Here is a 16,211-nt window from a genome sequence, read left to right as displayed (position 1 = left end):
AAAATCCTTTCTCAAATAAGAAATGGTTGAAGTAAATAGGTAGGTACACAGATAGATAAGATGATGGAAAAAGCAAACATCTATGCCCTCCGGTACATTCCTGTAGGCATGCATGAGTAGGTAACGAATCAGAATTTGTACATGGGCTTAATTGATAAAAAAGACCCCAAAGCAAAGTCTACTGGAGTAGTTCCCTACCCCACTTAACAAAAACAAAAACTTCCCCTTTTTCTCCTTTGAGCAAAGGAAATACATTTGACTAAGGACTGTTGAGGTTGTTAGTGAAAAAGAAAAATAATGTAACCCTGTTCACTGTGCCGATGGGAACAAATTTACTGAATATTAGAGGAGGCAGAAACCTCAGTGCCTGGGACAACGGCTCCAGAGACACACACAACTAAAGAATTTCCCTGCGTCTCTCTCGGTGGGGAGATGTTGGTCAAAGGGTACAAAATTTCAGTAATGCAAGATGAATGAGTTCTGGAGATCGAACGTATCTTGTGGTGACGGTAGTTAACAATAGGGTTTTGTATACTTGACATTTGTTAAGAAGGTAGATCTTTTTTTTTTTTTTAAGATTTTATTTATTTATTTGAAAGAGCAAGAGAGAGCACAAGCAGAGGGAGTGGCAGATGGAGGGAGAAGCAGGCTCCCACTGAGCAAGGAGCCCGAAGCAGGGCTGGATCCCAGGACTCCGGGATCATGACCTGAGCTGAAGGCAGACGCTTAACTGACTGAGCCACCCAGGCGTCCCAAGAAGGTAGATCTTAAGTATTCTCACCACATATACAAAAGAAGAAAATAAAAGAAAATGGTAGCTATGTGAGGTGTTGAGTATGTTAATTAGCTTGAGTGTGGTGATCATTTCATAGTGTATATAATGTGAAGACATCAAGTTGTACACCTGAAATATATACAGTTTTATGGGTTAATTCTACTTTTGATTATTTTAAATTTCTATTTATTTATTTATTTTTAAGTAAACCATACACCCAGTGTGGGGCTGGAACTCACAACCCCATGATCAAGCATCGTATGCTCTGCTGACTGAGCCAGCCAGGCACCCCAATCCTACATTTATTTGTTAATCACAAAAACACACAAAAAAACCCCTCCCTTGTAGGCTCCTGCTTTAAAGCTTTGAAGTGGTAGGTGTGTACACACATATGCACCTCCAGATTGCTAAACCTTCTTAACCCCTGACCTGAAATAAGTTTTAAATATATCCTGTTCTTTCTTTTTTATTAGCCATAATCCTAGCCCATCTCATCCCCATAGCACCTGGACACTATTGTGGTATCTTTTACATTGTTCTTGTTTCTAGCTGTTTTCAAACCCATCTATGCATAGCTGTTCAAAAACTGAACCCTACTTTCTCCTTCCCAACTGTCTTTCATTCAATGAAAATAGATGTATTCTTTTTCTGATTAGAAAAATAACACATGTTTGGTGGCTCAGTCGATTAAGGGTTGGACTCTTGATTTCGGCTCAGGTCATGATCTCAGGGCCCCTAGTTAGGCTCTGAGCTGGGTGTGGAGGCTGCTTAAGATTCTCTCCCTCTCTTTCTGCCCCACTTCCCTTCCCACCCTCCACCCCCGCACTCTCTCTCTGTCTAAAAGAAAAAAAAATAACACCCGTTTATTCACAATGTGCAAAAATAAAATACAGAAAAACATAAAGAATAAAGTAAAACATCACCTGAATTTCACCACCCTGAGATAACTGCCCTGAACATATTGGTTACTTCCCTTCATTCGTCTCTTGTGTACATTTACTCATAAATGCAGTTTTACAGTTCTTTTTAAAAAGATTTTGTTGTTATTTTTATGTATTTATATATATATTTTTTAAGGATTTGATTTTTAAGTAATCTCTGCACCCAGTGTGGGCCTTGAACTTAAACCCGAGATCAAGAGTTGCATGCTCTACTGACTGAGCCAGCCAGGCGCCCCAAGTTTATAGTTCTTTCTTTCTTCTTTCCTTTCTTTCTTTCTCTCTCTCTCTCTTTTTTTTTAGAGCATGCATGGGTCCAGGGTGGGGGGGGAAGAAGTAGGGGGAGAGGGAGAGAGAATCTTAAGCAGTCCTCTGCACTTAGCCGAAATCAAGAGTCTAATAACTATGTTAAAAATAATTAGACACAGACACATATAGAGGATTAAAAACCATTATTCATTTTTAAAGAAATATCATGTGTAAACTTTTATTTTGTCTCTTACGTTTCTTGCTCAACAGTGAAATCTCCAACTTGAACGGTAAGATCTAATTAATTCCTTTTAATATCTGCACAGTATTCCATGGTATGGACATATAATTTATTCACTTATTTCTCCGTGGAAGGGCATTCCTTCTGCTGTAAACATCATTGTGTATGTATTTGTGTAAGTCTCCTTAAACTGGTATTTATATTTCTTTGGGATAGAGTCACAGGTGTGGAATTGCTGAGACAAAAGGTATATGTAGTTTTAATTTTTATAGATACTCTCAGATTGCTTTCCCAAAAGGCTAAAAACAGTCACATTAACATAAGCAGTTTTATGAAAATACACTCTTCCTTCCCTATCCTGCCAGCAGTAGGTTTGGGTACTTAAATATTTGCCAATCTAATGGGTGAGAAATCCCTCGTTATTTTGTTTGTGATTTGTGTTTCTCTAACTGCTGTTGATGAATTACCATTTGGATTTGCACTTCATATTCTTCGTTAATTTTCCTGTGTTTCTTGTCTTATCAGTTTGAAGGAGCTGTTTGAGTCTGACAGATATTGACCTCTTATCTGGCAAATACATAGTAAGTTTTATTTCTCAGTGTATCATTTGTCCTTCCTTGTGGTATTTTTTCCCATGGAAATGTTTAAAAAGAAAAGCACATAGTAAGTAAGTTTAAATTTTTCTTTGTAGCTTCTGGGTGTTCCATATCAGTTAAAAGAGTTCCAAAACTATGAAGTTAAACACGCGTTTGTCTAAAAGTTCTTGTAATTTTTCTTGGTTTAGTGTTTAAACTTATGATTTTACTATGTCTCAAATTTTTAAAAGTGGGGTATTGTAGAGAGTTTAAATTAATTTTATTCTAGATTGGTAGACAGTTGTGCCAGTCTCTTTTTATTAAAGAAATTGCCCCTTTTTCTACTGAATTGAATTACTAGCTTTGTCATATATCAAAGACTCACATATACTTGTCTCTATTTCTACACTTTGTGTTGTTCCACTGATCTATTAGTCTGTTCCTATGCCAATATCATGCTATTTTGTTTATAATGGCTTTGTGATCTATTTAAAATCTTTTAAAGCAGATATCACACAGGGGCAGCTGGCCAGCTTGTTCGGTGGAGTGCGCAAATCTTGATCTCAGGGTCCTGAGTCTGAGCCCCGTGCTGGGCTTGGAGCCTACCTTAAAAAAAACAAACAGCTATCACATACTGTTTTTATTTTCTATAACTTTATTAGCTATTCTTAGACCTTTATTTTTCCACTGAAACATTAAGATCATGTATTCTGTTCATAAAATAAGGGAAACAGAGGGCGCCTGATGTCCTTTCATTTCACTCAAAGTACAAGTCCTAGTCCTGGGGCACCTGGGTGGCTCAGTCGGTTAAGCATCTGCCTTTGGCTCAGGTTGTGATCTCAGGGTCCTGGGATAGAGCCTTGCACCCTGCTCCCGGCTCAGCGGGGATCCTGCTTCTTCCTCTCGCTCTGCCCTCCCTCTGCTTGTGCTCTCTCTCTCTCTGTCAAATAAATAAATAAGATTAAAAAAAATAAGGGAAACAAAAATTATGGGAACCTAATTGTAATTGCATTAAATTTACATACTCATTTTGGGGGGGGGGCGCCTGTGTGGCTTAATTGGTTAAGCATCTGACTCTTGATTTTTGGCTCAGGTCATGATCTCAGGATCATGAGACCAAGCCCCATGTCAGGCTCTGTGCTGGGTATGGAGCCTGCTTAAGATTTTCTCTCTGCACCGCCCCCCCCAACGTATCCTTGCTCTCTCTTTCTCTTTCAAAAAAAATTATATATTCATTTTGGAAGATTTAAAATAGTTTTTATTTTAGTTAGGTTATCCATCCAAAAACATTGTATGTGTTTTTATTTAGTCAAGAAAACTACTTATAATAGGACTTACATTATAGCCAACGTTATAAGCCAAGAAGCAGACTAAAAGATCTAGCTATTGAAAAAAGTGGAGGCGGGAGTGGTTATTTGCTGACACTTTGATTTCTCTAAACTATAAAAGAAAAACTGAAAGTTAAGTAACACTAATTATAGATATTAGAAATGTAGTAAATACAAAATAAGTACGGGCATAGCCCTCACCATCACTATCAGAAGAGTTGCTGGAGGGCCATGGAGAAAGCCTACCGAAGGACCAAATTTCACGATCTGGATTGAAAACCTTCTATCGTGGACCTATATGTGCACATCACTAAAACAATTTACCACCAGGTTTATTTCATTTTGCTCAAGTTCATTTGTAACAATTACATATCTTTAACGTATTATTTTACTCTGTTTACATTAAAGATGTGGCTGTTGCAGCGTAGAAGGAAAATAATTGCGTCCGACGCTCTATGGTGTCAATGCGTATTGCACGCAAAGATGGCCACTGATGAGGTCATTAAGGGTTAAGTTGTGAAGTAATCACTGTTTTCAATGCTTTATAGTATGTTGAAATCTTTGGTGGATGACTGCATAAGTATCGCAGAGTGCTTTAGTGATAGTTGAGGAAACTGGTATTCAGACGGTTGGGAACACATTATATCTTATTATTTTATTATTTTTTAAAGATTTTACTTATTTATTTGAGAGAGAGAGCAAGAGGGAGCATGAGCAGGGGGGAGGGGCAGAGGGAGAGGGAGAAGCAGACTCCCCGCCGAGCAGGGAGCTGGGCGCTGCTGGATCCCAGGACCCGGATAGCATGACCTGAGGCGAAGGCAGACACTTAACCCACGGAGCCGCCCAGGCGCTCCACATTATTTTCTTTTAAAACAATGGACTCCTGCTCTTAGAAAATTTGTCACTCAACCTGTTCTTAGGCATTGAATAGATTCTGATGAGGAGTGATACCTGTGCCCCACAAACAGCAGATTTCCTCTGCCATACCAGCGAGAAACAAATTCGGGGTAAAATGGTAAAAGATTCATTCACAATGGCAACGGTTGTTTGGGGAGCCAGAGGAGAGTTTGACCCTACCTATGGTTAGGCAATGTCTACACTGGCTCCCAATGATCCCAGCTTCCAGGCGTTCGTGCCCTCATGTAAGTTACCGTAGGTTACATGTGGCTTAACCTACTTGAATCTCTTCAAATGAACAGAATCTCACACAAATGATGGATGTGACTTTTGAGATTATGTCACAAAAAGATTGTGACTTTCTTCTTGCCTCTTTTCCTCTCTGATCTCTCACTCTGGGGGAAGCCAGCTGCCATCTTTTTAGTAGCCCTGAGGAGAGGTCCTTGTGGCAAGGGACTGATGCCTCTGGCCAACAGCTGAGAAGGATTTGAAGCCTTGCCATTGGCCATACAAGTGAGCTTAGAAGCAGATCCTGCCCAGATCAAGCCTTCAGGTGACTGCAACCCTGGTAGACACCTCGACTGCAGCCTTGTGAGAGACCTGAGACGGGGGCATCAGCTAAGCCACCACCAGATTTCTGATCCACCGAAACTGTGAGATAAGAAATATTTGCTGTTTGAAGTCGCTAAGTTTTGGGGTGATTGTTATGGAGCAGTAGATGAATAATACACCCTCAGAATGTAAGGGATGTGAAGAGAGGACCCAAGAATATCTGGTTCACTACTGTCTCTCTCTAGTACATCGTACAGAGTATAGTGCAAAGTAGTAATATTTGTTGAACGTCAGTAAATATTTGTTGAATGAATGAATGAACGAATGAATGAAAAGGCCAAGAGAATTGTCTTTTCCCCAACTCTGTCACATTTTGTCATCTGGGCCCCAAAGCAGCTTGCCCTTATGCATAGAATCTTATAAAATCTTTTCTGGAAAGAATTGCAACGTGCCTGTGATGCTTCTTTAAATGCAAGACCTAAACTGCTCCAGAGAACCAGGCAGGGAAGAAACTGACGCGGTGCCACCTCTCCCTCTTGCGCCAGACGCATATTCTCCCCAAGTATCCTGGTCTACAGAGACGCAGCTCTGCTTTCCATAGGGGGCACCTTTATGATCTTTTATTTTTTAAGTAAGCTCTCCGCTCAGCGTGGGGCTTGAACTCACGACGTCTAGATCAAGAGTCGTGCTCTATGAACTGAGTCGGCCAGGTGTCCCCTACAGGGTACCGTGAACGTTATCATCCCTAAATGCGGAAATTGAGTTCCCATTTCCATTTCAGAAGAGAGTCTTTGTTTAACATCTGGGTGGTTTTTTTTTTCTCAGAACAAAGGAAGAGTCCGCTTTAAAGGAGCCTTGGCAACTCCAGCGCTCACTAGAAAGAAATTGCTTTTAGCGTGGAAATGACATTTTCTTGTTGCTGTTTTTCTTCCTTGTCAGCTTTATCCACTGAGGTTCAAAAAGGATCTTAGGGGTTTAGGTTTTCACGCCGGCCCCCTTGGAATACTGTAGCCCGTAGAGCCAGGCTACTTACGAGGCAACTGCCCTGGCTCAGTTTCTCCCCTGGATTTGTAACATTGTATCATAAAGGCTTTTTTGCTTGTGAAGCTCTGTGAGGGGAAAGGTGCACTGACAGTGCCAAAGATTAGAAAAAAAAAGGATATTAAAAATAGAGGCTAGTTCATGTTACCAGATCTGGCTACAGATGACCTGGAAGAGACTATAAAACTTTAAGTGGTCATATTTTCTCCTGTGAAAATGAAGCTCAGATAAAACAACCCGGTAAATTATTTCTCAACACTTTTCATTGGTTCTATGAATAGTGAAAACAACCTGAATAGTTCCAACCCATTGTGTTAGCTCTGTAGGTGGTATTGTAAGCTTAAGCTTGTTCTTACCTAAAAAATGGTACTTCTCTGTTCTAGCTGCATGCAGAAACATGGTTTTCCCCCAAGATAAATGCTGTGGATGTGAGTGAGCATTTCGGGGTTGTCTACATCAAAATTCAGACCTTAATTCAACGAACTTCTGTGGAGTGTACTATGTGCACATACTTCCTATCCTCAGGGAGTTTATAATCTACTAAGAATTAGAGGAAATATCATGATAATGGCATCCTTTTTTAGAAAAGATTTTATTTACTTGAGAGAGAGAAGCACGAGTGTGGGGGGAGGGGCAGAGGGAGAGGAAGAAGCAGACTCCACACCGAGCACAGAGCCCAATACGGGGCTCCATCCCAGGATCCCAAGATCATAACCTGAGCCGATATCAAGAGTCAGATACCTAATCGACTGAGCCACCCAGGCGCCCCAATTTTATCTTATTTTTAAAGTTTATTTATTTTTAAGTAATCTCTACCCCCAACGTGGGGCTCAAACTCTTGACCACCAAGATCAAGAGTCACATGCTTTTCTGACCGAGCCCGCCAGGTGCCCCATCTTAATTTTACGGATAAGTAAAGTGAGTCCTATAGAGGTCAAATGATTTGCCCAAGGTCAGACCCATGATGATAGTGGCACTGGGGATAAAGCCCAGGTCTGTCTGCTGGAGTTCTTAACCGACAAAGACCTATAATATAAAGTTGATTACGGTGACTCTGATGTGAAAACCTGCTGGTTAGTCTCCAGGTAACCAAAGCCTGTGGGTCCCTTGTGGTGGGAGAATAGAAAGTGGGGTTGTAGAGTTGACACTTAAAGGAACGGATGGAAGGGCATCACCAGGTGTGGAGCCTGAGGCTGAATTTTACTCCTGGGTGGAAACTTCACCTGGCCTGCATAGAGCAAGGACTGACACAGTGAAAGCTCTCTTTTGATTCTGTGGGAGATGGTGAGTGATTGTTTTAAGTCAGTAGTGATTTAGCTGATTAATCCCCCTAACAAGACAAGACTCAATTTGGTAAGTGACATAAGAGAGATTTATATAAAATTCCATTGGGGTTCAGATTAAAGACATAACGAAAGCTTGTTGTTCCAGAATGCTTTCTCTGCGCCAAGCACTACACCGAGTACCTTACATGCATCATCTCACTTGGTCGTCACCACGCTTTCTTTATTGAAGTGGGAACTTTTCTCATGCCCATGGAGTTCAGCGTCTTGTCTAAGGCCACACAGCTAGTAAGCCATGGAGCTAGATTCAAATCTAGATCATCTGGTTGACCTCAGAGTTTCTAGGTGGGTGACTTAGAATAGTCTTTATGAAGTAGGTGGCATTTGAGATGGACCCTAAAGGATGGGTAGATAGCCACAGGCGGAGAACATTCTAAGCAAGAGGGCAGAGCCCGAGCACAGGCTTGTCTGTGGTAGGGGGTGGAGCCAAGTGCAGGAATAGCAAGAAGTGTAGTTTGCCTGGAGCTTCCGGTGATCACAGAGTTATAGGGGAAGAGAAGACTGAAGAGAGCTGTTGGATCCACATTTTGGTGGTCTCTGAATTCCAAGCTGAAGAATTTGTACTGTATTAGTTTGCTAGTGCTGCTGTGACAAAATGGCACATGCTGGATGGCTCGAACAGAAATTCACTGTCTCATGGTCCTGGAGGCCAGGAGTCCAAGGACAAGGTGTTGGCAAGGTTGTTTCCTTCTGTACAAAAGAAGGATTTGTACCAGTTCTCTCTCTTTGACTTAGAGATCTTCTTCTACCCGTGTGGTCACATTGTCTTCCCCTCTGTGTCTGTGTCCAAATTTCCTATTCTTATGAGATCACCAGTCAGATTGGATCAGGGCCCACCCTAAAGACCTGTTTTCAAACTTCTGTAAAGACCCTGTCTCCAAATTAGGCCACATGCTGAGGTACTAGGGGTTAGGACATCGACATACAGATTTTGGGGGAGGGCACGCAATTCAACCTATAACACTAGTCAGGCAGATGGTTCAGTGGTTTTATGATGTCTGCTTTGTTTTGACAATGCTGTTGTTTAATGTCAGTTGTTCAAATCAGGGGCAATCAGTCAGGTGTTGCAAATTATGTGAAATAAAGAGGGTGATGAATTTCATAGGCTTTGGTATGATGACAAGAGAAAGAAAACCTTTCTATTTAAAATAAGAACTGACTGCAGAGATTTTTGCATCAAGAGAAAGGGCATTATTTGTGCTCAGGGAGATGACTCTGTATTTAGAAAAATGTCTTGATGGCATATTTGAGTTTGAATGGTGAACCACCCATCTCTCACCCCAGCCCGTGGCATTGTGTGTGAAAGGAGGATATGAAACAAAGAATTAAAATTCTCATTGTACTAAAGGTTGACTTGGAAAAATTGGCGTCAGGTGGAGATGGTTTAAGAAGAAAGGAAGGTGAGGGGAGCCTGGGCGGCTCAGTTGGTTAAGCTTCTAACTCTAGATTTCGGCTTGGGTCATGATCTCAGGGTCATGGGATCAAGCCCAGAGTTGGGCTCCACACTCAGTGAGGAGTCTGCTTGAGATCTCTCTCTCCCTCTGCCCCTCCCCCCCACACTCTCTCTCTTTCTCTTGAGATTCTCTCTCTCCCTCTACTTCTGCTCCTCCTCTCCCCACCCTTCTAAAAAATAAATAAATAGGGGCACCTGGGCAGCTCAGTTGGTTAAGCATCTGACTTCGGCTCAGGTCATGATCCCCGGGGTCCTGGGATCCAGCTCGGGATTCCAGCTCTGTACTCGACAGGGAGTCGGCTTCTCCTCCTTCTGGCCCTCCTGCCACTCGTGCTCTCTTTCTCTCTCTCTCTCAAGTAAATAAAATCTAAAAATAAAAAATAAATACATAAATCTTTTTAAAAAAGAAAAGAAGGTGAGTATAACGAATGGGGTAAGAGAAAGGAGAAGTAAAACATGACAGGAAACTTGAGAAATGAAGTCGGACAATTCGGGATAATTGCTGTGGATGCGGATGTATACTATTTCTTTTAAATTGTTGATTATATTGTGAGTCATGTGATCCCTTCCTTCCAAAAGGCTTCTACGTGTAATATCCTCTTGATAGTGTCTAGGGGATTAATGGAGAAGGAGCTGCATTCTGTGATTAGGGAGGTCTGTATGGGACAGAGACAAGAATGACTACAGAGAGCAAGATGTTTCTGAGATCATGAACTTAGTGGAAAGAAGAAATCGAAGTTCAGAGTTCTGGAATTAGACCCGGTGGGGACCAGTACTTATTAACCGTGTGGCTTTTAGGAAGTCAGCTAACCTCTTAAGCTCAATTTTCTCATCTTGAAAGTGGGACAAAAATAGAACCTATCTCATAAAGCTGCTGCGTGTGATGAGTAAGTGACATAATGGTCGTAAAATGTTTGGAACCACCCCTAACTCATAATTCAGTGCATGATAAATATTAGCTGTGGGAAAGAGCAAGGGAAGTCCAGCAGTTTGTGGAACGGGAGCTCAAAACACTTTTTTTCTAACTATTGAAAGGAAGGATGAGGCCAAAAGGAGGCTGGAAATATCTGGGTTGCTCTGGGGAGGAAGACTAGGTCTGTAGGAGCGGAGTATGCGTAGGTAGAATGAAATTAACAAAGTTCCTGGAAGAAAAGCAAGGAAAAATAGCTTTTGAAATTAATTCAATCAATGGTGAGCACTGCTCATTTCACTGTTGCTCTTTCTGTCTCATAGTTTGGCTCCGTTTTTAGCAATTGTGCTCCAGAGTGAGTGCCTTCCCCCATTCCCATTTATCTTCTATTATGGCAAATTACAAGAATGCAGAAAAGCATAGAGAAAAGCATCAGGAACACCTACATGCCCACCACCCAATTCTGTCAAATCTTAACTTGTTGCCTTATTGTATTCACTTCTTTTTATTTACTTACTTTTTAGAAAAACAAAACAAAACATTATACATGCAATGGAAGCTCACTGGATACTTCTCCTTCCTCCCTTCCAGTCTGTGAATGCCTCTCTCCGGAATACACTTCTATGGAATAGAATGTGAGTTATGCTCCCTGGAAATGTGCAATAGCAGTACTGGATCCAGAGTTAGATGTTTGTCGTTCTTACGCATGTTTTAGTACTTTTAACCCCTAAGATCATATCCATAAACAACATTCTTTTACAGGTTTGAGCCTTACTAATGGTACTGCTCTGTACTGAACCTTCTGCAACTTGCTTTTTTAAAAAAATCACCACTCTGGGGGCGCCTGGGTAGCTCAGTTAGTAGAGCGTTCCACTTTGGTTTCAGCTCGGGTCCTGTGCTCAGGTTTGTGGGATCGAGACTCGTGTGGGGCTCCGCGCTCAGCAGGGAGTCTGCTTGACATTCACTCCCTCCCTCTCTCTGCCTGTCTCCCCACTCACTCGCTCGCTCACTCTCTCTCTAAATTAAATCAATCTTTAAAAAAATCGGCCCTCTGTTATTGAATTCATCCGTGCCAGTACATGGAGCTTCATTCATTACTTCCACTAGTTTAAAATGAAATTCCATTGTATGAAGATGCGGCAATTTGTCTTTTCTCTGGTTGATGGACGTTTAGTTTTTTTTCTAAAATTTTGTTGTTGCTATTGCTGCAGTGAACATTCTTGTACATTGTGCAGAGTGCAAGAGTTTCTCTAGGGAATGTACAGAAGTGGAAATTGTGCATCTTCAACTCTATCAAATATTGACAAATTGCTCTCCAACATAATTGTACTAGTTTAAAATAATTGGACTGGTGTACTTAATCCACCAGCGGTGTATGAGTTAAGACTGTTTCACATCCTTATCAACGGTTGGTATTGTCAGATCTTACATTTGTCAATCTAATAACTAGCAAATATCTTTTTCTATTAATTGAGTTATTCTGTTATTTAAATTTTCTTACTATAATAATTGTCGGTGAGGTTGAGTATATTTTCATTAATTTATTGACCATTTGGGTTTCCTCCTGTGTGGCTTACTTATTCATGTCCTTTAAGGACTAAATGAAGTAATATGAGTAAAGCAGTTGGAACAATGCCTAATACAGAGTACAAATATGTGTTAGCTATCATTATTTGCCTGTTTTCCTACTGGATTGCTATTGATTTATAGTTATTACATATTTGTATGTAAATCCTTTGTTATGTGAGTTACAAATATTTTCTGAGTCTGTAGCTTGTTTTTTCATTTTTTATAGTGTTGCATACATTTTCGATTTCAATGAGTCTAATTTATCATTTTCCTATGTGATTTTGTAAGTTTTGTGTCCAGTTAAAATCTCTACCCTGATTTCATAAAGACGGTCTCCTCTCTTTTTTAAAAAATTTATTTATTTACAAGAGAGAGAGAGAGAGGGAGAGAGAGAAGATCTTCAGACTCCCTGCTGAGCGGGGAGCCCGACACAGGGCTCCATCTCACGACCCTGAGGCAAAACCAAGAGTCTGACGCTTAACTGACTGAGCCACCCAGGTGCCCCAAGACAGTCTCCCCTTTTCTTTCTTTTTTCTTTTTTTTTTAAAGATTTTATTTATTCAACAGAGATAGAGACAGCCAGCGAGAGAGGGAACACAAGCAGGGGGAGTGGGAGAGGGAGAAGCAGGCTCCCAGCGGAGGAGCCTGATGTGGGGCTCGATCCCATAACGCCGGGATCACGCCCTAAGCCGAAGGCAGACGCTTAACCGCTGTGCCACCCAGGCGCCCCAGTCTCCCCTTTTCTTATTAAAAAATTTAGGTTTAATTTTCACATTTAGATTTTTAAATGTACATGCACTTTATTTTTGTTTGTGGCATGAGGTAGGAATTGTAGTTTGTTTGTTTGTTTTTCCTGGAGGATAACTGGCCCCATTTACTGAATAGGCCATCCTCTCCCCATTGCTGTGTAATTTCACTTCTGTTGTGTTTTAAGTTTGTGTAGGTCTGTTTTGTAGTTTTCTATTTGGTTGTTTTGGGCTATTTGTCGCTGCACTGTTACCATACTGTCACAACTCTAGTTCTTTTTTTTTTCTTTAAGATTTTATTTATTTATCTGAGAGAGAGAATGAGAGAGAGAGAGAGAGAGCATGGGGGGGAGGGTCAGAGGGAGAAGCAGACTCCCCGCTGAGCAGGGAGCCCAATGTGGGACTCTATCCTGGGACTCCAGGCAGTCACTTAACCAACTGAGCCACCCAGGCACCCCACAACTCCAGTTCTATGGTAAAATCTGTAAAGCAAGTTTCTTCTGTTTTGCTTTTCTTGATCAATTTTCTCACTCGTCTTGGCTCTTTGTTCTTCCATATGGATTTAGAATCAATTTATAACATCCCACAAAAATATTTTTTAAGGTTTTATTTATTTAAGTAATCTCTACATCCATGTGGGGCTCGAACTCAGGACAGCAAGATCAAGAGTCGCATGCTCTTATGACTGAGCCAGCCAGGTGCCCCCAAAATCTTTTTTATTGAAGTGTAGTTGGCATACAATACTATATTAGTTTCAGGTGTACAACATAGTGATCTGATATTCATATACATTATGAAGGGATTACCGTGATGAGTACAGTTACCATACGCGACCATACAAAATGTTTACGATATTGTCAACTATATCCCTGTGCTGTGCATTATATCCGTGAGATTTATTTATAACTGGAAGATTGTACCTCTTAACCCCCTTCAGCTATTTTATGCATTCCCCCACTCCCTCCCCTCTGGCAAGCACCAGTTTGTTCTCCTCATTTATGAGTCTGTTTCTGTTTTTTGTTTGTTCTTTAGATTCTACATATAAATGAAATTATACAGTATTTTGTCTTTCTCTGATGTATTTCACTTACCATAATACTCTCTAGGACTATCCATGTTGTCGCAAATGGCATGATTTCGTTCTTTTTTATGGCTGAGTAATATTCCATTCCATATTCTTTATCCATTCATCTGTTGAATTGGTGTTTTTGTTTTCTTTGGGTAAATACTCAGTGGTGTAATTACTGGATTGTATATTTCTATTTTTAATTTTTTCAGGAACCTCCATACTGTTTTCCACAGTGGCTGCACCAATTTACATTTCTACCAACAGGGCATGAGTGTTCCCTTTTTGCCACACCTCTCTAGCATTTGTCATTTCTTGTCTTTTTGATACAGGCCATCCTCCAAAGTGATATCTCATTGTGGTTTTGATTTGCATTTCCCCGACAATTAGTAACGTTGAGCATCTTTTCACGTGTCTGTTGGCCATCTGTATGTCTTGCTTTGAAAAATGTCCATTCAGATCCTCTGTTCAGATCCAGTGTTTTATAAATGAATTGTTTCTTTGGTGTTAAGTTGTATGAGTTCTTTATATATTTTGGGTATTAGCCCCTTATCAGATATATAATTTGCAAATATCTTGTCCCATTCAGCAGGTTACCTTTTCATTTTGTGGATGGGTTCCTCTGCTATGCAAAAGCTTTTAGTCTTATGTAGTCCCAATAGTTTAATTTTGGTTTTGTTTCCATTGCTTGAAGAGACTTATCCAGAAAAATGTTACTAAAGCCAATGTCGAAGAGATAATTGCCTATGCTTACATTTAGGAGTTTTTATGGTTTCAGGTCTCACATTTAGGTCGTTTTAGAAAGTTTTTTAAAGTTTATTTATTTAAGTAATATCTGTATCCAATGTGGGGCTTGAACTCATGACCCCAAGATCAAGAATTGCACACTCTTCTGACTGAGCCAGCCAAGCACCCCACACTTAAGTCTTTCAATCCATTTTGAGTTTATTTTTGTGTGTTGTATAAGAAAGTGGTCCAATGGTTTCATACTTTTGCATGTAGCTATCTAGTTTTCCCAACACCATTTATTAAGGAGACTGTCTTCCACCCATTTTATAGTCTTGCCTCCATTTTCATAGATTAATTGATCATATAAGCGTATGCTTATTTTGGGGATCTGTGTTCTGTTTTGTTGAGGTATGTGTCTATTTTGCGCCAGTGCCATACTGTTTTGATTACTATAGCTTTGTAGTATTGCTTGACATCTAGGATTGTGATACCTCCAGCTTTATATTTCTTCTTCTTTTTTTTTTAAGATTTTATTAATTTATTTGACACAGAGAGAGAGCATGAGCAGGGGAAGTGGCAGGCAGAGGGAGAGGGAGAAGCAGGCTCCCTGCTGGGTGCCAGACCTGGGGCTCGATCCCTGGACTATGGGATCATGACCTGAGCTGAAGGCAGATGCTTAACCAACTGAGCCACCCAGGTACCCCTGTTTTTCTTTTTCAAGACTGCTTTGGCTATTAGGAGTCTTTTGTGGTTCCATACAAATTTTAGGATTATTTGTTCTAGTTCTGTGAAAAATACAGTTGGCATCTTTTTAAAAAGATTTTATTTATTTGTGTGAGAGAGAGTGTTCAAGAGAGAGCACGAGTGGGGGTGAGGGGCACAGGGAGAGGGGCAAGCAGACTCCCCACTGAGCAGGGTGCCCTATGTGGGGCTTGATCCCAGGACCCCAGGATCATGACCTGAGCCAAAGGCAGACACTTAACTGACTGAGCCAACCAGGTGCCCCTACAGTTGGCATTTTGATAGGGATTGCATTGAATCTGTAGATTGCTTTGGGTAGTACGGACATTTTAACAATATTCTTCCAATCCATGAGCATGGTATATCTTTCTCTTTATGTCATCTTCTTTTTCTTTCACCAATGTCTTACAGTTTTAAGAATGCAGGTCTTTTACTTCCTTGGTTAAATTTATTCCTAAATATTGTATTCTTTTTGATGCAATTGTAAATGGGATTGTTTTCTTAATTTCTTTTTCTTTTACTTCATTATTAGTGTAGACTTCTGTATATTGATTTTGTATTCTGCAACTGCACTGAATTCATTTATTAGTTCTAATCTTTTTTTTTTTTTTTGGCAGAGTCTTTAGGGCTTTTGTCGTAATCTGAAAACAGTGACAGTTTTCCTTCTTCCTTACCACTTTGGTTACATTTTATTTCTTTTTTTGTCTGATTGCCGCAGCTAGACAGGGTCAGTTTTTTATAAATGTTTCATGTGTACTTGAAATGAATCTATTTTTTAATTGTTATATGTAAGATTATATAAATATGTATTTTTAAAAGTATAGTTATGTGTTCACTTCTTCAACATGATTACTAGGTTCTGAAGGTCTAGCTTTGAAGCCTTATTTACATGTTGGTATAAACATGTCACCTTTGTTGATTATGAAATATGTAATTTATTTAAGTTACTACATGTGTTTTTTACTTTTTTTCAAGATTTTATTTAAATTCAAGTTAGTTCAATACAGACATTGTGTACATTTTTATCAAGTTGTTTTTTCTAATACATGGATGTGATT

At 40.2% G+C, this 16,211-nt stretch overlaps 1 protein-coding gene and 2 long non-coding RNA genes across 4 annotated transcripts in view; 2 read left to right on the top strand and 1 right to left on the bottom strand.

Moving 5' to 3' along the window:
- LOC125281190 (uncharacterized) overlaps positions 1-2,769 on the top strand; it is a 114,052-nt gene extending 111,283 nt beyond the window's left edge. Inside the window, exon 6 of the long non-coding RNA XR_008959998.1 lies at positions 2,729-2,769. This is a non-coding gene — a long non-coding RNA (uncharacterized LOC125281190). The remainder of the gene's footprint in view (positions 1-2,728) is intronic.
- Positions 1-16,211, bottom strand: part of LOC130544057 (uncharacterized) — a 55,226-nt gene that overhangs the window by 23,411 nt on the left and 15,604 nt on the right. The gene's annotated exons all lie outside the window — the stretch shown is intronic.
- Positions 10,806-16,211, top strand: part of KLHL13 (kelch like family member 13) — a 282,631-nt gene continuing 277,225 nt past the window's right edge. Inside the window, exon 1 of one of the 2 annotated variants that reach the window (XM_057313772.1) lies at positions 10,806-10,937. The gene's annotated coding sequence lies outside the window, so the exon portion shown is untranslated. The remainder of the gene's footprint in view (positions 10,938-16,211) is intronic. The other variant, XM_057313774.1, reaches the window with a different exon arrangement.

The sequence above is a fragment of the Ursus arctos genome, chromosome X, assembly GCF_023065955.2.
Source record: "Ursus arctos isolate Adak ecotype North America chromosome X, UrsArc2.0, whole genome shotgun sequence".
Classification (NCBI taxonomy): Eukaryota; Metazoa; Chordata; class Mammalia; order Carnivora; family Ursidae; genus Ursus; species Ursus arctos.
The sequence above is the reverse complement of the archived record's forward strand: the minus strand, read 5'-3'. Positions and strand labels throughout refer to the sequence as shown.